The sequence below is a fragment of the Schistocerca serialis genome, chromosome 3, assembly GCF_023864345.2.
Source record: "Schistocerca serialis cubense isolate TAMUIC-IGC-003099 chromosome 3, iqSchSeri2.2, whole genome shotgun sequence".
In the NCBI taxonomy this organism is placed as follows: Eukaryota; Metazoa; Arthropoda; class Insecta; order Orthoptera; family Acrididae; genus Schistocerca; species Schistocerca serialis.
Genome location: NC_064640.1, coordinates 710,866,319 through 710,891,496, shown reverse-complemented (window position 1 = coordinate 710,891,496; position 25,178 = coordinate 710,866,319). Strand labels below are relative to the sequence as shown.

General features: G+C 43.9%; 1 protein-coding gene across 1 annotated transcript in view; it reads left to right on the top strand.

The window, feature by feature from the left end:
- The first annotated feature begins 7,840 nt into the window (after positions 1 to 7,840).
- Positions 7,841 to 25,178, top strand: part of LOC126470580 (popeye domain-containing 2-like) — a 625,481-nt gene continuing 608,143 nt past the window's right edge. The window contains exon 1 of the mRNA XM_050098534.1: positions 7,841 to 7,861. The gene's annotated coding sequence lies outside the window, so the exon portion shown is untranslated. The remainder of the gene's footprint in view (positions 7,862 to 25,178) is intronic.

Genomic DNA, 25,178 nt, shown 5'->3' with positions numbered 1-25,178 from the left:
TGGGGATACAGAGTACGTCTCCGCCACCACCCTCCCGCCTCCAAGCTTAAGGATGCATGCGATTTTAATGAGCAGACTTCAAAGCTTGCAGCTCGGGGGCGAAGGCGCTGTGGTATGGCGACTGGGAGATCGCGTCTCTCTGACGCACGTAGTTCAGTTTCCTGCAACTCCTATTGCCAAGATCAACACTATCATATTTTACCGCTGCACACTGCCATATCCGTTGACGTTGCTTTGTTCCCGCGTCCGAAGCAGAGAAGGAAGGCAAGAAGATTGGCGTTTTACATCCCGTCGACTCTGAGGTCGCTATAGAATGTATATTAGTTGCACTGGACGCTGAAAGTGAAAGAAATCGCCCATGGTATTGTTCAAACAGCGGTTGCGACATTCGCGTGGAGTGATGAACGGGGCTACCCAAATACTGGCAACGGATATACGTGGTTCATGTAGCCATTCCACTGTTAACTACCCTAAATAAAAAAAAGTCACAAAGCAGGTATGATCGTAAGGATACGTAAGTTCTGCGATGTTCCTATTCTGAGCTAAGGCTATTAGAAGTTGATAGCCACAATGGCTGTTTCTCGACCCAAATTGTAAAGATTTATAAATCGGTTTATTGAGACAAAACAACCGTATAACATGTCCTAGACTGCGTTTTATCGTTTGGTGGTCTATTATTAATATTAAAATGTATATAATTACTCACTGTGTTCGTGTGATAATTGTGGTTAACAGAAGGAATGATTATTTATGCTTTCGTATTAACAACAAACCAGAAACTAAGTAAACGCTCTATCAGTTGTGCTACACGTCTGTTTCTCTGCAGTCAGTGTGCAACAGATGCCAATGTTAACAAATACCAGCGTAATATCAGTGTAAATTTAGTTAAATTTTTTTGTATCGTCATATTTGCCTGACAAAGAGGTCGTACCTGGAAACGTGTTGCAGAAATAAAATAATTTAATCAAGATATATGGTAGGTGTCTCTCTAAAGCTGTTTTATGAGGGAAAATGTATTTACTTTAGTGTGTTGTCACATAAATTGATAATCCGTCGTCACACCTTAAGTGAAAGTCACTCAAACTATTCAGTGGAAATGGGAAGAAATATCGGGCGAATTTATCAGAATATTTACAGGGTGTCCAGAAAAGGACTCTCTGATTTCAGAATTAAATATCTAGAAAACAAAGATCGATAGAGGAATGCAGTAAACGGTATGTTTATTGTGAGAGCTGTAAGAAGTTTATACAGCAGTTTGAAATAATAGTTACAAAAGCTGCTAACAGATGGCGCTGTAATCGCCATACGTAATGCCTAGTATAAATAGTGATCCGAAGCCCAGAGCGATCAGTTCCACTATTGAAACGTGAAAGGAGGTTAGCGTACCGAAGGAAGAGATTAAAACCATGTACTCCATTGAACAATGCGTTTTTCTGGTGCTAGAGTACCACAGGTTAGAAGAGAGTCCCACGGCAACAAGGCGAAGTTTTCAAGCACGATTTAATGTTCCAAAAGGACCCGATGCGAAAACCATTCGTACGCTCTTCGTAAAATTTCAACGAACAGGCAGCGTAACTGATGATCTAGTGAGGCATGTTGGCCGCAAGCAAACCGCAGTTACGCCTGAAAATATCGCCACAGTTTCTGGAATTATTCAGCGAAATCCAATGTCATCCGTCCGTAGAATTGCATCTGAGACTGGTTTGAAGCGTTCCAACACGCAGAAAATACTGAGAAAGAGCCTGCACATGTTTCCATTCAAAATTCAAACGCACCAGGCCATACCCGTACGAGCTGTGCAACAAAGGGTTGCCTTTGCTAATCAGATGCTCACAATGATTGATAGTGAAGGATTTGATGTTGGCTGCATCTGGTTTACAGATGAAGCACACTTCCACCTGAATGGATACGTGAATAAGCAGAACTGGCGATTTTGGGGTTCCGAAAAGCCATATTGGTGTGAAGCGAAGCCCCTGTATTCTCCTAAAGTTACTGTGTGGGCTGCAGTATGCAGCAGAGGCATTATTGGCCCGTTTTTCATTCGAGAAACGGTCACTAGTGCACGTTACGTTGCAACTGGGGAACAATTTGTCGCCACACATGCAAGCATTAGAGGGTCGACCAGATACTGAATGGTTTATGCCATATGGAGCCCGACCACATCGGACCGAACAAGTGTTTCGCTTTCTTGAGGAATACTTCGGGAATTGAGTCATTGCTTTGGAATATCCCAAATTTAATGGTGCTGGCATGGATTGGCCTCCATATTCGCCGGATTTGACTCCCTGTGACTTTTTTTTTTGTGGGGCACAGTGAAAGACATGGTCTACCCGAAGCATCCCGCCACGCTGGACGAGCTTGAATCGGCGATCTCTGTGGCATGTGAATCCATTTCGATTGAGATACTACGAAATGTGATGGCGAATTTCATTCTTCGTTTGCGCCGCCTCTGTAGTGCCAATGGTGAACATTTTGAAAACATTGTGATGTGATTGTTTGCAAAGACGGTTTTCATACGATTATTTCACTTATGTATGCTGATATGAGCTGTGCAGCGTACAGCGCCATCTGTTAGCAGATTTTGTAGCTATTATTTCAAACTGCTGTATAAACTTCTTACAGCTTTCATAATAAACATACCGTTTACTGCATTCCTCTATCGATCTTTGTTTTCGAGATGTTTAATTCTGAAATCAGGGAGCCCTTTTCTGGACACCCTGTATGTGCCATCAAGCACTCGCGCTCCCAATTGGCAGCTCGGCATTCGCGCAGCCGACTCCACAGGTGCATTTTTGAACCGATTCCACAGGTGCATTTTTTGGAAGTGGTATTTCGCAGTACCGACTGGTGTCAGCCACACAACCGGCACGTACACGTCCCGCGCTCACGCCCACCAGTGCAAGACATGGAGGCAACAAAGAGAGTACACATTCCGAATGAGGAATGCACGTCAATTCACACATTAAATGATTGACATTTTACCGTATGCATACAGGTTTGTATTGGAGTGTGACATCATGCTGCTGTGGACATTATTATAGCTTTATATGCGAAGCTTTGCGAGACGTAGTTGGACTGTATTCTTTGTTATTAGCATCATGCAGGAAGTCACAAATGGATGGAATTATTGTTATACCAAACTATCTTACATTAATATATGCCACCATTTGCAGAATATGCTACGACGTCATTAATTTATACATGTGGGATTCACATGCCTTGTCACCTCACAAACTACAGAATAAACCCCCATTAACGGATTTTAAGACATGCCGAGAAACTATATGGTTCTTTGCAGTCATGCGATAGTCGTAAGAACCTACCATGAAACCTTCTGGTCAGTCATCGGGAAGAGTTAAAGACGAGAAAGACAATATGCGGATGAACACTCCATACCAGATTAAAACACTAAGAATTACACAGAAAGACGTACGTAGCAGATGTAGAGCTCCTTTTTTTTGATCAGCCGACTGAATGGTATCGGATCGTTGCTATGCTATGCAGCCGATTACTCCAAGACTGGGAAACCTATTTGTTTACAGTGATGCACTGCTAGGTATGGCCGGCAACAGCTTGACCTTCCCAGTGGTTTTTTCTACTCGTATGCCAAATTATTTATGTTCGTAAACCGTCATTGTCTCTCCCGCTGTCACATTTCAGGTTGGCAGTCGTTCTACATGATACAGGGCACTTGGTATAGAATGCATCTTTGTGTAGAAAATATTTCGAAACACGTATTGGATGCAGTGTACTGTATAGACTTAAGTAGATGCTTACGACTTGAATTGTACCCAATTTGTTATTCATCTTAAATGACCCTGTTGTCGACGAGACGTTGTCTGAACTCTCACTGCTCTAACGACACCTGACAAACAGGAAAGGACTCAAAGCAATTTTGGAAGTCCAGCACTTCAAATCTCTAAGACATCCTTACAGTGGAGGTGCAGCACACTTAATGTAGTGTAACTGGACTAGAAGTTTACCGTTGGATTGCAATTGCGGTCTAAATGTAGAGGGTAGTACCAGAAGATCACATTCCTGTCGTGCAAATAACATGTTTGTAGACTTGAAATAAGTTAGTGAATTGAGAAGTGGAGCAATGCAAGTCACATGAGACATCTGATGATAACCGACCTTTCAAAAGCGTGGCGCTGGCATGTGGCGTTACAATTAAAAACCAGCTGCCTGGATACTGCGTGGAACACTAGTACAATTTTATATCTTTATAAAAAAAAGGCATAAAAACGGAAATTTGTAAAGAAATACTTACAGCTACATCGTACTGAGCTACGTGGTGGCCGAATAATGTTGCTAGTGTCGAACCAAACTACTTTAAACAAGTTCGCAACTGCTTGTACTCAGTCCTCTATATCCCAAAGATTACCTGGAATCACAAATAAAAATGTGCTGCTATCTCTTAGAAATACAGGGCTATTACAAATGATTGAAGCGATTTCATAAATTCACTGTAGCTCTATTCATTGACATATGGTCACGACACACTACAGATACGTAGAAAAACTCATAAAGTTTTGTTCGGCTGAAGCCGCACTTCAGGTTTCTGCCGCCAGAGCGCTCGAGAGCGCAGTGAGACAAAATGGCGACAGGAGCCGAGAAAGCGTATGTCGTGCTTGAAATGCACTCACATCAGTCAGTCATAACAGTGCAACGACACTTCAGGACGAGGTTCAACAAAGATCCACCAACTGCTAACTCCATTTGGCGTTGGTATGCGCAGTTTAAAGCTTCTGGATGCCTCTGTAAGGGGAAATCAACGAGTCGGCCTGCAGTGAGCGAAGAAACGGTTGAACGCGTGCGGGCAAGTCGACGAATAAAGCAAGCAGGGAGCTAAACGTACCACAGCCGACGGTTTGGAAAATCTTACGGAAAAGGCTAAAGCAGAAGCCTTACCGTTTACAATTGCTACAAGCCCTGACACCCGATGACAAAGTCAAACGCTTTGAATTTTCGGCGCGGTTGCAACAGCTCATGGAAGAGGATGCGTTCAGTGCGAAACTTGTTTTCAGTGATGAAGCAACATTTTTTCTTAATGGTGAAGTGAACAGACACAATGTGCGAATCTGGGCGGTAGAGAATCCTCACGAATTCGTGCATCAAATTCGCAATTCACCAAAAGTTAACGTGTTTTGTGCAATCTCACGGTTTAAAGTTTACGGCCCCTTTTTCTTCTGCGAAAAAAACGTTACAGGACACGTGTATCTGGACATGCTGGGAAATTGGCTCATGCCACAACTGGAGACTGACAGCGCCGACTTCATCTTTCAACAGGATGGTGCTCCACCGCACTTCCATCACGATGTTCGGCATTTCTTAAACAGGAGATTGGAAAACCGATGGATCAGTCGTGGTGGAGATCATGATCAGCAATTCATGTCATGGCCTCCACTCTCTCCCGACTTAACCCCATGCGATTTCTTTGTGTGGGGTTATGTGAAACATTCAGTGTTTAAACCTCCTCTACCAAGAAACGTGCCAGAACTGCGAGCTCGCATCAACGATGCTTTCGAACTCATTGATGGGGACATGCTGCGCCGAGTGTGGGAGGAACTTGATTATCGGCTTGATGTCTGCCGAATCACTAAAGGGGCACATATCGAACATTTGTGAATTCCTAAAAAAACTTTTTGAGTTTTTGTATGTGTGTGCAAAGCATTGTGAAAATATCTTAAATAATAAAGTTATTGTAGAGCTGTGAAATCGCTTCAATCATTTGTAATAACCCTGTATATAAAAGAAAACGAGAGTGGGGAATACAGTACCCCACCATAGTATTACTAGGTTGAAACTACGGTCCTAAGCAACTTCTCAACATGATTTCATGCGAGATGAAGGTACTTTACGTAGCGTTGGTTGAGTTGCGGCACACCCCTTCGTCGTACAAATCTGACGCCAATGACGTTAAACATGAATCGAAAAACGTTTTTTGAAGTACCTCTTCATTTGCTAGACGTCGCACAGATTGCTGTATTTTTTACATCAGGCAAGACGTATTTATCACTGGAGGCCATATCTGGACTGTGTAATGAACATTCAAGCACCTCTTACTTGAAACACAGTTCCCGAAGTTTTTGTGACGATGAGTGGACTGCACCAAAACTCAAAATACCACTTGGTTTGTTTAGAACGTGTTTTCCTAAATTTTGCCTTTTCACTGCACATTACAAATTTGGTTTTTGTGCCTTGACCAATAAAATGAAGCCACGCGCGGTAGCCGTGTAGTCTTAGTGCGCCTTGTCACGGTTCGCGCGGCTCCCTCCGTCGGAGGCTCGATTCCTCCCTCGGGCATGAGTATGCGTGTGTGTGTTGTCCTTACCGCAAGTTAGTTTAAGTTAGATTAACTAGTGTGTAAGCCTAGGGACCTCAGCAGTTTGGTCCCATGGAAACTTACCACAAATTTCCAAATAAAATGAATCAGTAGAACACCTTTCCTCTCCCAAGACATACTGAGCATAAGCTTCTTCGTGGTGAAATATCTCGCGAAGCTCCGCTCTGTAGTCTTCTAATTTATTCTTGAGGTTCGCACACGGGATTGACGCATGAGACAGTGCAGGTGGTGCAGCGGTTAGCACACTAGACTCACATTCAGGAGGAGCGTACTTCAGAACAGCGTCCGGCAACTTTAATTCTTCTTCCTTCCTGTAACAATTGTGACGTGTCAAATTGAATTTTGAACAGTTTAATATGTCTGATGTTACCAGCTTCTGATGTCAGCGGTGTGTGTGTGTGTGTGTGTGTGTGTGTGTGTGTGTGTGTGTGTGTGTGTGTTGTCCAAAATACTTACTGGCACTCGGCACTCTTTTTCTGCTAATTCTGCCGGCTAATCGTTCATGACGTTTCATAATGCTCATCTCACCACGAAGTACAGGTATCGAATGATGGCGTTCAGGAAATCTAATCATACAAATAAAAAAGATGGGAACGGGGGGAGGGTTTCTTCCAAGTCATTGGCTACAGTAATGGTTCTGCTCATACCTTGGAGACATTTTAGACTGCGCTACACTTGGATAACATCATACTGGAGCTAATCGATGCTTATTACATGTTCGAGTGGTTAAATATTTTTATAGGAAACTTACTGAAAGACCTCTATGTAATTCCAACAGTGTGACAGATTTCAAATATTTTAAGACAGGGAAGTATCCTTCTACTGCTAGAAGGAGGGTTGAGTGCTATGAGGCAACGCAGCTGGGTGTTGATTTCGCTGCCCATATCCGGCGGACGTGGTCTGTGCTGAGTATCTGCCAGCGAGAAGCGCCGCGCGCCGGACGCATGCTGGGGCTCGCAGACACACGGCGCTGCTCAGGCTGGCGAGCCTCGGAAGCAAAGCAGCCAGCGACTAGAGTACACTGCGCGTGCGGCGTCCGCATAACGTCTCGGTGACATCACGACTTGCCGTCACGTTGCGGTCAAATTGTAGCACTTCGACGTATAAAACTCAGTCATCCATCCGTGGTCACAGGATAGAAGTACACTCTTCGTATGTGCTCTGACTGGAGGAGTGCACCCATTTTCAGCTGCTGATGCCTAGACTGGTCACAGCAGCTATCCATACACATCCAGCTGCTATCAAAACTAAACTGGCAAGAGTACTCCGTGGTGCCTGTGTAATAGCAGTTACGGTACCTTTACACACGCATCCAGCAGCTGTTGTCTAGACTGGCTAGGGTATTCCCTAGTGCTAGAACAGTGGCAGCGACCCAGCCGAACTTCCACGCTTCACACAACCAGAGAAAGAAAAATTGTCAGAGGTACTTTTTTTCCTACTACATCCTCAATACTCACGTGGTGTCTGTCTTGCATTGGGCAGTGTTGAGAGCAGTTACATGACGTCAACTCTCTGGTAAGTAGTAAAAGTTTGTTTTTTCTCAAACATACATTGTAGGTTCCGCTGTTGTATTTGATCTCAGAACGTTGGAAGTGTTCTGTGAGTGCAAGTATATGAGCTATGTTTCAGGAGGCAGCGTATCGAAGACTTCCTGTCTAGACTTCCGATCGTATAGTTGCATTTTGCTGAATTGGAACGATGTTGTATAGCTGGCTCGAGAGAGTTCCGTATTAGGCGACACCTCTCTCTCTCTCTCTCTCTCTCTCTCTCTCTCTCTCTCTCTCTCTCTCTCTGAGTGTGTGTGGGTGCGTGCCTAGTTTGCGTGTGAGGTCGCTGATGCAGCTGTGCTCCGGTCAGGGCGCGGCCTGTGAGTGGGGCGGTGCCATTAAAGTAAATTTCCTTTTTGTGTTGACTAAGGTCCAATGCTTGGACCATTGCCTCAAGGAGATCGTGAACTCGTCTGCTGGGGGGGGGGGGGGAGGGGGGCGGGGGGGGGGGGGGGATGGCTCAAGACTGAAACCTACGATGGTAACAGCTGGCTGTTTGAAAAAGCGATCTGGAACATTTTCCAGAACTTCGTTGTTGTTCCAGAGAGGTCTTAGTCTTTTCGAGAAATACATTAGGCAGATTGCAAGAAGCGTTCTCTTCTCGCCTTTTGTCTATCTGTAACTGATTTCTGCAGACTTGAAATGGTATATCAATGCTACCAGAAGGATCTCTCTGTGACCACCAACAGCTAGATAGAACAGGCCCCTATCCCTACCTACGGCGTGGAGGGGGAGAGAGGCATGAGAGGTGGAAGGGGGTAAGACTACCTCCAAGTTGGTTAGTTCGTGAGCGCCCATCAAGGACGATATAGCTGCAACTGCTGCCCTTCTGCAATCTTATGGAGTCAGTTTTTTCGGTAGTTGTGTTATTACGATGATTTTTCCCAATCCCCAGCACATGTGTTGCATTGTTATGTGTTCATTACGATTACTGGTTTTTTCACAAAAATTTTGATGTGTAATAACTAGAGTCATGCATTTTTCCATCAATTGTGGTGGTGTGTATTGGCCTCATTTACCTGGTCTGCAGTGTGATCGTCGAGCAGGCGTCTGTAGCGAACTGCAGTGTCAAACAGTGATAGATACAGTCCTCCTCTGTATTCTTACAGGTAATACACGTATTAAACTCCTCTCTCTACATCACCAGTACTGTGCAAGTTGAACATATTTCCTAACAAACAGAATAAAGATAGTACCTTACACCCCAGCCCTTTTCCCGCCAGTTTGTGGGTGAATGGTAGAGTTTGAATGCGTCAGTAACTAGTTCCGAGTAGTATTGTGAAATTTTTTCCCAGCAGGATAACACCTGTTGTATGAAATCATTAATTTTTTAGCTGTATTGCGATTCTAGGCAGTCCGTGTGTAGCGCTGTGCATATAGTCGTGTTTTTATGCCCAATCTTCATACTGTCCTTACTGTGACGGTGATCCGTTGCTCAAAATGGTTCAAATGGCTCCAAGCACTGTGGGACTTAACATCTGAGGTCATCAGTCCCCTAGACTTAGAACTACTTAAACGTAACTAACCTAAGGACATCACACACATCCATGCCCGAGGCAGGATTCGAACCTGCGACCGTAGCGGTCACGCGGTTCCAGACTGTAGTGCCTAGAACCGCTCGGCCACTCTGGTCGGCCGACCGTAGCAGCAGCAGCGCGGTTCCGGACTGAAGCGCCTATAACTGACCTCAAGCAGTAATAGATCTTGTATCGTATGCAATTGAGCGTAGCTCTAACTTTTGTTACTGTTGTTGCAAACAATCTCTCATACAAATTTTAATAATTATGATACAAATAATTATGGTACAAACAAGGTAATAATTTTATAGTAATCGCCCTTGCATTGCGATTTCAACACTGTCTTTAAATTGTTTGTAGCTGTTTCGGAAGCGATTTTAACGTTGTTTGTGAATATACCCATGAGGGTGACAAGTCATGGGGTAGAGATACGCACGTATACAGATGGCGATAGTGTCGCATACACAAGTTGTAAAAGCACAGCGCATTGGCGGAGCTACCATTTGTACTGAGGTGATTCATGCGAAAAGGTTTCCAACTTGATTATGGCCGAAGGACGGAATAAACAGTGTTTGAAGGCGGAACGATAGTTTGAGATAAACACACGGCACATTCGATTTCGGAAATCGTTAGAGAATTCAGTATTCCGAGATCCACGGTGTCAAGTGTGAGCCGAAAATACCAAATTTCAGGCATCACGTCTCACCACGGATAACGCAGTGACCAACGGTCTTCACTTAACAACCGAGAGCAGTGGGACTTGCGTTGAGTTGTCAGCAACATTGCGTGAAATTGGCGCAGAAATCAATATGATACGTAAGACGAACGTACTTTATTGCAGTGCCGACGTTTTTCCCATTTATGATGCAAAATCCGTTCGGACATGTAAGCATGTACGGAGGAACGTTGCGTCGTAATTCGGAATAGCACAGACACTGCAATATCGTATTTATCCGCCGACACCAGACAAGCACCTTTCAAGTAAACTGTCTCGCCTGTACGGGAATATACATATTGGATGTACGTGTGTAGGTTATGGACACACAGGTGACAGCATATGGAAGTTTGGGTCTGGCCGTGGGTCGTGCTCGGGTAGCCAGACAGAAAGGCGACCACCCGCAATAAACGGGAAATTCGGGTTGGAGTTTGTGTCCGGCAAAAGTTTTCATTGTTGTCATTCTATTATGCAGCTGATGGTAGCCCATATTCACTACAGCGAATTCATTTCATCCACGACGAACGTATCCGTTAGGACACTGCTGCGAAATTTGCTAACAGTACGACATCACCTGCAACGCCTCCCATGAGCTCGTGGCCATACCGGTTGGGCGCTAGACGACTGGAAATTCGTGGCCTGGTCAGATGGTAAGAGCTGATGGTAGCATTCGAGTGTGGTACAGTCCCCACGAAACCATGAACCCAAGTTGTCAACAACACACTGTGCAGGCTAGTGGTGGCTCCATAATGGTGTGTGCTGTATTTAGATGGAATGACGTGGGTCCTGTTTATTTTCGGCTACTTGGAGACCATTTGGAGCCATTCATGGACTTCATGTTTCCAAACAACGATGGAATGTTTATGGATGACAATGCACTGTGTCACCGGACCACACTTGTCCGTGATTTGTTTGAAGAACATTCTGTAAAATTCGAGCGAACGATTTGGCCGCCCATGGAATATTTATGGAACATAACCGAGAGGTCAGTTCGTGCGCAAAATCCTGTAACTGCAAATCTTCCGCAATTACGGACGACTATAGAGACAGCATGGCTCAATGATTCTGCAGTAGACTTTCAACGACTTGTTGAGTCCGTGCCACGTCGAGTTGGTACACCCTAGCGGTCAAAAGGAGGTCCGACACGATATTAGTAGGTATCCCATGACTTCATCCCTGTATATATCTGTATACATGGTATAACTAAATTCGCTTTAGAGACATTAAGGACTTGTAGTGGGAACCAAGACAGTTGAGTTTAGCATAGGAACTCATGCTCGGAGACCTATCGTATTCCCGTTACGCACAAAATACCCCAACACACGTTCAAATGTTTCATATTGTCGGTGCCACTGACTGTGATATTACGTACTTTATTCACCTATCAGTTGATATCCCATGCTCACTATGGGCTTGTTTACAACCCATTCAGTTGGTTCTTGTCTTATGCTAGCGGCGTGTGTACCTGCTGTTGTACTTGTGATCTTCGTTCATACTGTACTACTGTACGGTAATAATCATTCCCTACAATACCGACTGGAAGCTGTATATAGATATCATTTTTAGTGTGCTGCTGTTGACAACACTTTTGCGGAATACACCGACATGATGTTGTTGTACGGTGAAGCTCGGTGCAATGGAAGTGCTGCTCGTCAATTATATGCGGAGCATTTTCCACGCCGCCAGATACCTTCGAACTTCCTCTTTGCTAGCCGGCCGATGTGGCCGAGCGGTTCTAGGCGCTTCAGTCTAGAACCGCGCGACCGCTACGGTCGCAGGTTCGAATCCTACCTCGGGCATGGATGTGTGTGATGTGCTTAGGTTAGTTAGGTTTAAGTAGTTCTAAGTTCTATGGGACTGATGAGCTCAGATGTTAAGTCCCACAGTGCTCGGAGCCATTTGAGCCTTCCTCTTTGCTAAGGAGTACCAGTAGGTGTCGGAGAGCGGTAAATTCACCACCACCAGATTCGACTGCGGTACTCCACGGCGGCGCCGAACACGCGAGTTGAAAGGGGCTGGACTCCATGCAGTGGAATGGGACACGACCACGAGTACCAGAAACATTGCAGGTAGACTGTGTATCACCAAACTGTCTAATGAGTTCTGAATGAGCAGTAGCTACACTCGTACCACCCCCAGAAGGCAGAGGCCATGCAGCCACAGGATTTTGTATCATGAGCCCACTTCTGTAGTGGTTCGTTCAGCGCTGTGTGGATGACCCCGACTTCCCACGGCGGATTCATGTGTGGGCTGATGAAAACCCACATGCTGCGCATCCCTCATGGATTTCAGGAATCATACGGTTTGAACCCTTGGTCAGATTTCCCCAATGGACGTGTGACTGGGTCATACATTCTTCGACCTCATCTCACGGGTGTCGCGTACTTGCAATTACTTGAAGGAGTACTGAATGGCCCTTGGAACATGTGCCACTACTTGTGCGTCAGAACATGTGGTCCCAGCACGATGGCGTACCTCCTCAGTTTTTAAGTGTCGGCCTAGATCATCTGGACCAAGGAATTGGACAATATTGGATGGGTCGTGGTGGCCCGATTCCCTGGCCTGCAGCTTCTCCCGACGATATCTGCTACACAACTACCTGTGGGTTCAAATGAAATCCTTTATTTCTTGTGGCGTCCGAGGAAGACCTACTGGCGAGGGGCTATGGCGGCGGTGGATGCTGGAGGACCAAGGACTGGTTATTGTGCGTGCCGGAACACGGTGCGGAAGTATTGTATCTGTGTTGACTTCGGTGGTCGTCACATCGAGCCTTACTTTTGAGTGGACCCATACGACAAGTAGCAGGAGTCAGAGAATGTCCGCGTTGTGGTATTTTGCTTGTAGCGGGAAAAGGTACGTTTTAGGACTTCAGTTCCTATGCTAAATTTAACTGTCTTGGTCCCGATTACAAGTTCTCAAAGTCTGTAAGGGGACAGCGCACACACCCTGTATATTTTAGTTTTTGACACAGTCAGAGCCTCACCATGTTGTGTAGATTCCATAGCCACGTTGTGGCTTAGATTCACCCCTATCCCCAGTGGGAAACAAAGGAACATTCCCTTACTGGCTGACTAGATAGCTGTCTATCCTTTCACCTCGCTCGCTGCGGCCATTCCAACCGTGCGACGGCTCTTACTCAATGGTCTGGCCCGGCCACTTTGCTGTAACTTTTCAGCCACATAAAGCTCAAATTTAAGCATCGGTATCCTGCCCAATGCATGTACGTGACTGCTTCTAACGTCACAGGGTCACAAGTCTGAGAGTTACAAATGTTTACTACAGGTCATAGGACCGGGGAATTTTCGCTTTGTTTTTGGAAGTCAGTGCAACCTAGGACGTTGTAGTGCCCTGGAATGTAGCTATGCCAACCTTTCTTTTTCCAGATCGGAATTTCTTTTCCTTTTATTTTCTGTTGGTAGTCTCACGCACAAAACATGAAGAGTGCCCGTTGCTTTTGCCGTGTCTCGGCTTGGGAAGCGCTTTTTGTTGTACTCCTTTGATAATCGGTTTTGGCAGCTGACAGTCCTGGGATTCCCCACCATATTTCTTCTTCCCTCCGAATCGTTTGCGTATCACCTGCTCTGCGCTGCTGTTCATAAATCCTTCCCAGAGCTGCAGCGAAAAGTAGACATGGAGAGAGCGCAGATGTTCCCACTTCGACATATTGTCATAACATGGACCGACATATTTTCACTCTGACTTCGCGATTCTGTCAGCTTGTTGTACTTTTTACGTCGTCTCTCAATGTCAACTAGTTTTTGTGTCTCGTTGTTGTGTGAGCTGTCGTCTTATCGCTCTACATCCAAATCTCTATACATACTCCGCAAGCCACTGTACAGTTCATAGCTGATGATACTTCGTACTGTTGCTTCGCATTTCCCTTCCCGTTCCAGTTCCAGATGGGACGAGGAAAATATCATTTTCTGTATTCCTCTGTAAGACCAAAAATCTCCCGAATTTTGACTTCATGGTCATGGTGTCAGACGAACACTAGGGGCAGTAAAATTGATCTGTATTCTGCCGCAAGTGCCAGTTCTCTGAACTTCCTCCGTAGGCAATGATAGTCTTTCGTCCTTAAGTATTTACATGTATTCTCACAGAGAATTTTCGTAAGACTGATCGAACCGGCGGATAATAAATATAGCATCACTTCTCTGTATTGTTTCCGTGTCTTATTTTCATTCGACCTGTTGGAAATCCTAAGCATTCGTGCAGTATTCAGGAATTGGTCGCAAAAGCTCTCTGTATGAGGCTCTCTTTTTTTCTGCTATATATTCCTGGAACTCGTCCCATAAACCGTAATCGTCCACTCACATTTCCTACAACCAACATTTTTTGGTTATTACAACGCTACGCGTAGCTATTTAATTTAAGTGACTGAGTCAAAAACCGTATTATTAGCACTTTATACGAACGATAGAAACTGCAGACGAATAGACATTTTTGAAATTTAGTGCTACAAAATAACTTTCAACAAAATTAGGTACCTATCTCGGATTATCAAGTAAGATGCACTGAATCAATTCAGAAAGAGTTTTATTGCGGAACTTGACTAAAAGAGGAGTTGATTAACAGGGCACATCCTGAGTCATTTTGATGATAGAGAAATGTATGTTTTCGTAGGAGTTGAGGGGTGGCCGGGGGCGGGGGACGGTAGGGCAGACGCATAAAGCTGTAGAGGAAGACCAGGTTTGAATACAATAGGCATGTTCTAATGGGAGTAGGGTACAGTAGTTATGGAGAGATGAAGAGACGTGACGAAGCGGTTTCAGCATATAAACTATTCCTTGAACATTGAAAATCGCAAATCACTGAGCTAAAGAGCCCACCTTTGTTGCTGTGTTGTGATCGGAGGTATGTGCACCCATATTCAGGAAGTGTGAGCGATCAACATTGCTGTAAGGTTAACGTTGAATTTGAGCTAGCTCTAGCTACGTGTCCAGTGACAGGGACACTTCTATTTAGAGAAATGTGGCTCGTCTGTGAAGGAGACCGCGTATAGGACACAAGTGCGACCCATTCTTGTGTACTGGTCGAGTGTTTGGGATCCCCGCCAGGTCGGATAGAAGGAAGACAACGAAGCAGTTAAGAGGCGTGCTAAAACCGGGAGGTTCGATCAGTACACAAGTATTACGGATCTGCTTTGTGAACTCAAATGGGAATACCTGGAGAAGCAGCATTTGAGGCTGACTACAAATCGGTTCTGCTGCTGCTAAGAAACGTTTCACGTAAAGATGGGATGAGAGAAATTAGGGCTCGTACGGAGGTTTATAGAGAGTCGTTTTTCCCTCGCTCCGTTTGCGAATGTAACAGGAAAGGAAATGAGTATAACGATACGTGGTACCCTCCGGCATGCACCGCACAGTGGCTAGCGGAGTATGTATGTATATGTAGCAGCAACAAACCAGTCGTCGGACTGAAGACATCAACAGCGCCGCACATCCAAAGACCAGTAACTTCAGTGCCTCGTTAAATTCCCACAGAAACCTTCATTTACAGTTTTCAACAATATTTGTAAACTTTAGCAAACTATTATTATGGTGAACAGAAATTACTTTTAACATCAATAACTGTATTAGTTCTCTCTCTCTCTCTCTCTCTCTCTCTCTCTCTCTCTCTCTCTCTCTCTCTCTGTGTGTGTGTGTGTGTGTGTGTGTGTGTGTGTGTGTGTGTGTGTGTGTGTGTGTGTCCGTCCGCCCCCGTCTTGATTTGTTTTATTTCTTTCATCGATCGTGTTATACCTCTCTGTTTTATTTGTCTCATTGGATGGCACGATATTTTTATTTATTTATTTTCTTTTTTTTGTTTGCTTGATCTACTTAAATCGTCAGTGCGAAACAGTCCTCCTTGGAATGTTTATAAGTGAACGAGACGTCAGCTAGCAGCGTCGACGTCTTATAATTATGACTTCGGACTTTCCGAAACTCGACCGAGAGAGGCGACTAAGTTTCTAGACACGGGACTAGCAAGCTGCAGGATCACAGCTAGAGTTTCCCCCACCCTCCAGCCATCTTCTTCTAAGTCTTCTTTGATTTTCCTGAATCGATTAATTCCACCAAACTTGGGTTCGAGTTTTAATGACGACGTCGACAGGACGTTGAAGCCTAAAGATTTGTCGTTCAGTTACAATCCAGACTTCGCGCCAGTGGTCTTTGTCCATTATGAACCTTCTTCGACAGCAGTTTTGTCTTCAATGGCGAGTAGACGAAGATAGTGCAGGAAGGCCATAGTGCAATACGCGCTGATGCAAGAAAATATCTGGATGACAATGTGTGCGCCCAAGCGCAAGCACACATTTTTTCGCTCCTTACCAGGAACTTGTAACTCACTGTAGCAAACGAGCCACGCACCACGCCTTCATTTATCGAAACCTTGGAACAACTAAATCAGAAAGTACAGACTCTTTCAAAACCCGCTGCCCTCGAATTAAGAATAAAGCGTGATAACCACAGCGCTAATTCAATTTGTAAGTTTCATCTACAGGTCCTCTATCTTCCCCCCCCCCCCCTATTTCTTCGCTTCTTTCCACTTTCTTTGCTTTCTTCCCTTTTCTCCTTCCTTTCCCATTTTCCTTTGTTTCCTTTTCTTGTGTTTCAGACCGTTACGTACTTACGATATTTTTCTAATTTTAGTTTCTAAAAATGCGCAGTGTCATATACAAGGGCGGAAATAAATGCCTTGGTACATGGAATGAGAGTATACGTACTACTCTGATCGTGTGTACCAAGCTCTGAAGGCGATCCGCTCTCGTGTTGCCTCTGAATGTGTTCAGTGATATGACCAACTTCCAAAAACATGCTGGGGGAGGGTGGAGCCGGAGTTAAGGCGGGCAGTATAACTTCCTAGGACTTGGATATCCAAGTTAACAAAATTACAAGAACGAAAACTGCATACGAATTTTCATAACTTTCCGAAAACCTTGAAATTTACTTGAATCTTAAACGAGAAATTTATATATCACATATTATCTAATGCATACTGAGAGTATGATATATGCAGCCATTTTGAAGAATCGCATCCAAACATTTGTTTCTAAATAAAAATACAAAAACACAAAAATGATTTTTCTGTTGCACTCAGCTGTGATTGTTGAAATAGTTTCTTACTTACCTTTTCATGGACCACTGAGGGAAGCTACGTTTGTCAGAAGAGAGCACAAAATGTATTAACTGAAATAGTATGCAGGGTACAGAAGATAGAGCCTTACTCTTTCACCTCATTTAACTCCTTACTCGTTAAAATACTGTCGATAACCTTCAGCGAGACGATAGTCGCAAGAGCCCCATAAGTTGCTAAACAGTATACAGTAATTACGTAATCTTGTAAATCACATACATGAAGATATGGACAACTTTTTATTTTTACAAATATAACAAAGCTGTTCTTTGGCTCCAGAATATTAATTCTTGTTCAGAAAAAAATCTGTGATATTTTCCTTTTTCCAGCGAGAATTTCATTCCACCTCAACGAAAAAATGCATTGCCGATATTTGATCTATCGGATCAACTGTTTCTCTTCAAAATTTTGGAATTCAACAAGATTTATTCTTTGCCCGATCTACAGACGTAGTGTTTGTCATAAGATACGGGTGAAATAATTCACAGTACATCCTCCACAAAGTTAGTTCCTTGTTTGAGAGCCTGCGGACACAACTTCAAATGATGTTGAAAATGTCTGCCTTGTAACTCACTATTGTGAGATATCGAACGAGTCATATGATGTAATTAGATATTTCATGACCTTGTCAGACTTTCAATAAAACTCAGTAAATTATGTTGGAACAATAATTTTATTTTCTGGCTGTAAATATGACATGTAAACATCGCACAACCCTAAGACAGGATTATTTTCCAGTCTTACAAACGATATACGATACCTGCAGTATCGCTGTTAAAAGTAAGCGGTACTTTTATGTAATCTTAAAATTTCTAATGATGGGCCACCGATTTTTAAATAAAAAATGGTACGCGGAATCCTTTAGAATAATCAAGGTAAAGTGTCGCAGACACAGGACTGAAAATCGACAGCAATTAAATTTGACGACTATGTTCCTAAGTGTAAAAAGTTCTTCGCGATTTCACAAATCTATGAGGTCTGGGAATAGGAAACCTAAAGTCTACAGCTGAACCTCTAGTTCCCATTGAGGATCTAAATTAGTATTTCTCCATGTTTATTGTTTTACTTTACGAACACGCAAGCGCGTAGACCACAGATTCCCTCACAGAATCAGTGGTTGGTACAAATGAATTTTTTTTCCTCCATCCTTTAACCTCTTTTATGTGCCTGGGAAGTCAATTGCACGAATTCGTTCGGCAGCTGCAGGATACGTAGACACTATAGGATAAATGATATATTTCCTCATCGATCCACTGCTACTCAAAATAACGGACCCTTTTACTAATTCTCTGACATCCAGCATCATCTTAACAACGTGGAACCTGTGACTCAGGAAACCATTGGCCAAGAAGAAATGTGTCCAAGAACCTACTGATTACGGGCATATCTCCACGTATCTCACGATGAGCTTACTGTTTACTTAACCTAAAAGAAAAAGACGAGTGGTCGTCAAACATTTTCACTCAGGGACCAATACTAACATTGTGGACAGGCACCTCGGGCCGCATTTACACTGTATACTGACCTTACTAATTGGTAACCTACTTAAAGTAGTATCTTATGAGCCCTCAATGGTACGCTCACCCTCAACTACTGATCATTGAAAGTCGGCACCATTCGGAACACTTCGCATACAGTATTCTCTTCCCTGCCCTCAACAACCCACAGTTGTGACACTGTAATTGCTTGACGAAGTGTCGTTGTGTTGGCTGTATTAACTTATTGATAACAGTGGTTGTACTTACATTTAACAAGTTCACCCCGGACCTGATAAATGTTTTTCTCTCTGTGGGGTGGAGAGCATATTCATACTTTACTTCAACTGGCGGCGCTACTTTTCGTGTTTGTCGTCGTGGGGCAGAGGTATTCAAATACCAGTGGCTACTATTTTAATACATTGATCTTCACTAAATTTACAACAAATTATGTGATATCTGATTTGTACAGAAAGCTCTCTCTTTGAAGGGTCACACAAAATAACTGTATTCCAGCTGTTCGTTACAGATAGGTAATACATTATGTTTAGTCCTCGTCGCCAAATGTGGCGTTCTGTCCACCTGTCTCGTATAAGGTGGCTAAAGGATGCTGCGTTCCCGGAATGCTATACAACAATTCAAGCAAATTACATTAATAGTTTTATTTCAATAAAGCAGATTGACAATAGTTAACTTTGTATTTAGAACAAGTGTTGCAAGCGATGGGGGATATGCATACAGTAATGTTCTTCGCTATAGACAAAGTCCAAACAAGCAATGGATATGGATCACTAATAACTGATGTCGTAGCACTTTCTGATAGGCCATGTTAATCATCTGCAAATACCGTCCACTAATGTCCGGCCGAGGCTGGCAGGAGCGGCGCTTACATTCCCTTCGGTTAGGCGGCGCTGCTGTCGTAGTGCGGTCCTAATCAGTACACCACTGGCCAACGTCGTTTCACATAATGTTGGTGTTTTGGTGGTAACATAATTGGGAAGCAAATAATGTTGCACGACCTGCCGCTTAGTCTCATTTGCCGTTCGCAGAGAATTATGTTAGGGGCGGCACAGCTATAAAATAAAATAAAGTAAACGACTCATTATGAGTCTGTACTTAATTGTGTGAATATGTTGGTGATCAAATCCGTTAGTTCGAATAGTTGACGGGGAAAATGAACGGGCATTTTCTCGGAACGTCAAAACCATGTGCATTTACTGTGTTTGCAATTACTTGTTGAATTTTATTCATACTGAACATCAAGTGACTTTCTCTGACCTCTACCAGGCTCTCCTTCAATTATTTACCCATTGTTACAATTTCGCCTTGTAAGCCATGCAAAACTCGTGACGTTTGTTCATCCTCATGATAAATTGCGTCAAATAATGAAAACCATTAATTCGTCAGTATTGCAGTATGTAGAACGCCTCCCTTCGTAACATGAGGATGTAATTTACATTACCATGTGACAACAGTGACGAGTTCGTGTATTTTATTATTTGACGCCTCTGATTTTATGTCACCTAGCGTGATGTATGTGCTTTCTGAACCTGATGATGGTCCTAGGACCGAAACTGGTTATCAGTGAAGAATATTTATCAACAGCTCTCGGCAGTAAAACATGACGTTTAAACTGTGGCTAGTATTAGATTCGCGTCTATTTTGGTTACGATAATGTGTTCACTATACTGTTCATGCTGCCTAACCGTAATTCATTTTCTTATTAATTGCTTGGCCTATTGCTGCTCGTATTACTCCAGTTGCCACCAGAGCTGAGGTGCATGCGCGAATTACTGAATTGGTTCACCAGATGTAATACAATCTTTCCATATTCGACTCAGATAAAGTCCCTGAGCATGTGATGATACTGTAGGCTACACACCTGTTTTGAGCTTTTTCGAATACGTTTTTCTTAAAATGTGAGTTGTATGCAATTGTTATTTATTGATCCATGGAGTATATGGAATGGCCGGCCGGAGCGGCCGAGCGGTTCTAGGCGCTACAGTCTGGAGCCGCGCGAGCACTACGGTCGCAGGTTCGAATCCTGCCTCGGTCATGGATGTGTGTGATGTCCTTAGGTTAGTTAGGTTTAAGTATTTCTAAGTTCTAGGGGAATGATGACCTCAGATGTTAAGTCCCATAGTGCTCAGAGCCATTTGAACCAATTTTATATGGAATGCAACGATAACCACTTCTCCTACTCTTGTGGTATTTTGGCTTTCAATCGTCGATACACACACACACACACACACACACACACACACACAGAGTTATATACACAGGGTGAGTCACGAAGATATGCAAATATTTTAACTTGTTATTCTACAAGTAAAACTAAAGAAAAAAGTTCGTATAAACATAGGTCCGCAAATGTTAAGTTACGGCTAATAAAAGATTTTGCCTGAAATTTAGCAACTTCGCTAATATGAAGCAATCGGAAAACTGTACGAGGTTGAAGTAAAGCACCATTTCCATTTATTTTGTTATTGGTCGGTGAATCTAATGAAATACGTCCCAGGCATGTATCCGCAGTAGTTTTCCAGAACATCCAGAGAAGCAAAGAAGTAATTTCGTAAAATTTGTAATTTGTTAACTACTTGGTCCAATTTGTTTTTTAAATTCCAGACAGTTGCAAAAAGTTTTCAACAGAAGTTGTAGAGAGTTTAATTTGGGTAAAATGATGGTAATAACGTTAACTGAAACTGTATGAATGTGTCAGATAATCCGCTTTTGTTAATACCATAGCACGTGTGAATTCACGTAATGTTATGTTGAATACAACTGTTGTTGTGATGTTCCATCACTGAACAATACAGAAAACTAACTCGTTTCAACGTTAGGAAACGAATGAAACAATTCACTAACTGTTGCCACCAATGACTTCTACAGCCTTAGTTGAAATCAAAAAAATTTACTTGTATAATAATCTTTGCTTCTCTGGATGTTCTGGAAAACTACTGCAGATACACGTTTGGGACTTGTTTTATTAGATTCTCCAGACCAATAACAACAAAATACACTCCTGGAAATTGAAATAAGAACACCGTGAATTCATTGTCCCAGGAAGGGGAAACTTTATTGACACATTCCTGGGGTCAGATACATCACATGATCACACTGACAGAACCACAGGCACATAGACACAGGCAACAGAGCATGCACAATGTCGGCACTAGTACAGTGTATATCCACCTTTCGCAGCAATGCAGGCTGCTATTCTCCCATGGAGACGATCGTAGAGATGCTGGATGTAGTCCTGTGGAACGGCTTGCCATGCCATTTCCACCTGGCGCCTCAGTTGGACCAGCGTTCGTGCTGGACGTGCAGACCGCGTGAGACGACGCTTCATCCAGTCCCAAACATGCTCAATGGGGGACAGATCCGGAGATCTTGCTGGCCAGGGTAGTTGACTTACACCTTCTAGAGCACGTTGGGTGGCACGGGATACATGCGGACGTGCATTGTCCTGCTGGAACAGCAAGTTCCCTTGCCGGTCTAGGAATGGTAGAACGATGGGTTCGATGACGATTTGGATGTACCGTGCACTATTCAGTGTCCCCTCGACGATCACCAGTGGTGTACGGCCAGTGTAGGAGATCGCTCCCCACACCATGATGCCGGGTGTTGGCCCTGTGTGCCTCGGTCGTATGCAGTCCTGATTGTGGCGCTCACCTGCACGGCGCCAAACACGCATACGACCATCATTGGCACCAAGGCAGAAGCGACTCTCATCGCTGAAGACGACACGTCTCCATTCGTCCCTCCATTCACGCCTGTCGCGACACCACTGGAGGCGGGCTGCACGATGTTGGGGCGTGAGCGGAAGACGGCCTAACGGTGTGCGGGACAGTAGCCCAGCTTCATGGAGACGGTTGCGAATGGTCCTCGCCGATATCCCAGGAGCAACAGTGTCCCTAATTTGCTGGGAAGTAGCGGTGCGGTCCCCTACGGCACTGCGTAGGATCCTACGGTCTTGGCGTGCATCCGTGCGTCGCTGCGGTCCGGTCCCAGGTCGACGGGCACGTGCACCTTCCGCCAACCACTGGCGACAACATCGATGTACTGTGGAGACCTCACGCCCCACGTGTTGAGCAATTCGGCGGTACGTCCACCCGGCCTCCCGCATGCCCACTATACGCCCTCGCTCAAAGTCCGTCAACTGCACATACGGTTCACGTCCACGCTGTCGCGGCATGCTATCAGTGTTAAAGACTGCGATGGAGCTCCGTATGCCATGGCAAACTGGCTGACACTGACGGCGGCGGTGCACAAATGCTGCGCAGCTAGCGCCATTCGACGGCCAACACCGCGGTTCCTGGTGTGTCCGCTGTGCCGTGCGTGTGATCATTGCTTGTACAGCCCTCTCGCAGTGTCCGGAGCAAGTATGGTGGGTCTGACACACCGGTGTCAATGTGTTCTTTTTTCCATTTCCAGGAGTGTTGATTCAAATAGTGCTTTGCTTAACCTCAAAGAGTTTTGCGATGGCTTCATATTTGCGAAGTTGCTATATTTCAGGCAAAATCTTTCATTAGCTGCCGCTTGTAGTGGTCGCGCGGTTAGAGGCGCCATGTCGCAGATGGCGGGGCACCTCCCGCCGGAGGCTGGAGTTCTCCCTCGGGCATGGGTGTGTGTGTTGTTTTTAGCATAAGTTAAAGTTAGATTATGTAGTGTGTAAGTCAAGAGGCCGATTACCTCAGCAGTTTGGTCCTTAAGGAATTCACACACACACACACACACACACACACACACACACACTACATTTTATTAGCCGTAACTCCGTAACTAAACTTTTTCAAATGGTTGTGAGCACTATGGGACTTAACTTCTGAGATCATCAGTCCCCTAGAACTTAGAACTACTTGAACCTAACTAACCTGAGGACATCACAAACATCCATGTCCGAAGCAGGATTCGAATCTGCGACCGTAGCGGTCGCGCGATTCCAGACTGTAGCGCCTAGAACCGGTCAACTAAACTTTTGCGGATTTACGTTTATATGAACTTTCTTCTATAGTTTTACTTGTAGAATAACATGTAAAAATATTTTTATGTCTTCGTGAATCATCCTGTATGTTACACAGGGTGTCCCATTTATCTTGACCACCCTAAATAACAGTTTGTCCAGATGCAAATTACAAAATGTTTCAAGCAAATGTTCTTTAGCCGTCAGGGGGATATCAGTCAGCATGATTTCCTTCGTTGTAGCTTTGTTTTTTTTACAAAGATATGAACAGCGGTATGACTTTTTTAAATGGCACCCTGTATTTTTTATTCGGTAATTCATTTCCTGCCCTAAAGACCTATTCAAAAATGTATCACGGTGTACCATTCATTGAAACACAACGTTATTAATTACGTAACACAACATTGACTCTGATCCCGAGATCACAAACTCGTCCACTTGCTGGAGATGTCAGAAAACAAATGATAAACCAAGTAAAAACATAACGCTAAACTGACTTTGACTGTCCTGTAACATTGCCCCGGTGTAGAGCATTCAAAGGATCTACAAGTGGTGACCCTGGACACTGATACACTGGTGCATTCGTTGAATGAAAGACTTATTTACTGCTTCCAGTGTTGCCTGCTGAAGAGAATTACAAGGAAGCACGATACTTTCCTGCGTGTCCTCTGGAGTTGGTGGAATATTGCGATAGACAATGTCTTAAATGCATCCCCGAAGAAAAAAGTCGAGAGGATTTAAATCAAGAGACGTAACAGGCCGAGAAACTGTTCCTCCTCGACCAGTCCATCTGGCAGGATACCTTCCGTTCAGAACACGATGTGCACGGGAGGCATTATGTACTGGATATTCATCGTGTTTATGCAACATAAGCATTCTAGTTCTTAGCGGCGCTTCAGGAAGAATTCGTCTGAGGAAACTGGCATACGCTGTGCCGTTTAGACTACCATTGATGAAATTCGTTCGATGTCTTCCCTTCACCCGACCTGGTACGAATCCCAAACACTAGAGTAGTAGTCAAGTACAGGTCACATTAGAGTTCTATATGCGGTCTCCTTACGAATAAAATAAACAATAAATAAATAAATTTATATTTAATGCAAAACTTTCATTTCATCAGCTGATTCTATGGCGCATCAGAAAGAAATTACAGTCCATTAATTATTTGACACAACGTTTATTTTGCTTTTAATTATTTGCTGCTGCACATTACAGTATATGTAATTACGTCAGCTTTATTGTTAATGCAGTGAAGCATCCTCGGACGCGCTAAAGAAACAATGCATTTTTGTGTGCGAATATTTTTTGTGTTCGTGTTCGTGTTCGTGGGATATTAGTTATCAAGATCGAAACAAAAACGGTGAAGAACAGAAAGTATCTTAAAAATACCAAGGATGAATTATAACGTGTCATGTATTTCTTGTACACAATTAAGACTAAGCAGTGCGTCAAGTAATAAAACACTGTTCCACTGTGGTGCTAGCGTTACCAGATGCATT